Raw genomic sequence first — 1,860 nt, 5'->3', positions numbered from 1 at the left:
GGACATTAGGAAAGCAATACCATTTAAAATGGCCACCCAAAGGATGAAACATCTAGGAATAAATGTAACCAGAGAAACAAAGGACCTATACAAAGAAAACTACAAGACACTGCTACAAGAAACCAAAAGAGACTTACAAAAGTGGAAAAATATACCATGCTCCTGGATAGGAAGACTTAGCATTGTGAAAATGTCAATTCTGACCAAAGCAATTTGCACATATAATGCAATCCCAATTCATATTCCAACGACATTCTTCAAAGAGATTGAAAAAAGATTACAAGCATTATAATATGGAAAGGAAGAAGCTCTGGTTGCATAGTGGTTATGAATCAGGCTGTGAACCACAAGGTCAACAGTTTGAAACTACCAGCTATTTCGTGGGAGAAAGATGAGGCTTTCTGCTCCTGGAAAGATTTACAGCCTCGGAAACCCTGTATATGGTCACTATGAGTCGGAACCTACTCCATGGCACATAACCAACCAACCAACCATCGAAAGGAAAGAGATCCATGAGAAGCAAAGCATTTCTTAAGAACAATAAGGTTGGGATCTCTCACTCTCTGATGTTAAAATGTACTACACGGTTACAGTGATCAAAACAGCCTGGTGCTGGTACAATGAAAGATACATTGACCAATGGAAGACAAGTGAGAATCCATAAATTAAACCATCCACATAGAACCAACTTCTTTTGACAAAGGCCTAAATATATTGCGTGGGTAAGTGATAGTCTCTTCAACAGATGGTGCTGGCAGAACTGGAATGTAATATGCAAAAGACTTAAACAAGACCTTTACGTTACACCTTATATAAAAACCAAGTCATCATGGATTAAAGACATAAATGTGAATCCCAGAATTATAAAGGCCATCAGTGAAAAAATAGGGACAAATATGAGGGCTCTAATACAGGGCATACACAGACTACCAAATAATTTGAAAACTACACAAACAAAAGTAGACAAAATAGATGATTGGGATATGTTAAAAATTAAAACTTATGTGCATCAAAAGACTTCACCGAAAGAGTAAAATGAAAGCCCACAAGATAGGAAAATATCTTTTGTAATGATAAATGAGACAGTGACTAATGGTAGCATAGTGGTATGAATAGGGTTGCTAACTTAAAGGTCGGAAGTTCAAAACTACCAGAAGTTCTGTGGGAGAAAGATGAGGCTATCTGCTTTTGAAAAGATGTACAGCTTCAGAAACCCTGTGCAGGGTTACTATGAGTCAGAACCAACTCCACGGTACTTAACAACATAACAACACAGTTAATTATAACACCTATACAAGAAAAAGACAAATTATCCAATTAAAAAATGGATGCAGGACATGAATAGACACTTCACCAAGGAAGAGACCTGGGCAGCCAAGAAACACACAAAGAAATGTTCACAGTCACTATCAATTTTTGTTGTTGTTAGGTGCCATCGTGTTGGTACTGACCCATAATGACTTTATGCAAAGCAGAAAAAAACACTTCCAAACCTGGGCCAATCTCACTACTGTTGCCACGCTTGAGTCTATCGATGCTGCCACTTGGCCAATCCATCTCATTGGGGGTCTTTCTCTTTTCCTCTGACCCTCGACCATACCAAACATGATATCCTTCTCCAGTGACTGGCCACTCCTGACAATATGTCCAAAGTATGAGAGATGAAGTTTGGCCATCTTGGCCTCTGAGGAGCACTCTGGCTGCTGCACTTCTTCCAAAACGGATCTGTTGGTTCTTTTGGTGCCCATGGCATTTTAAATATTCTTCTCCAACACCATACCATAACTCAAAGGCATCAATTCTTCTACAGTCTTCCTTATTCACTTTCAAGATTTCACATGCATATAAGGTTAATGAAAA

Source organism: Chrysochloris asiatica, unplaced genomic scaffold, assembly GCF_000296735.1.
Source record: "Chrysochloris asiatica unplaced genomic scaffold, ChrAsi1.0 scaffold00193, whole genome shotgun sequence".
Taxonomy (NCBI): domain Eukaryota; kingdom Metazoa; phylum Chordata; class Mammalia; order Afrosoricida; family Chrysochloridae; genus Chrysochloris; species Chrysochloris asiatica.
Note: the sequence above shows the minus strand (reverse complement) of the source record.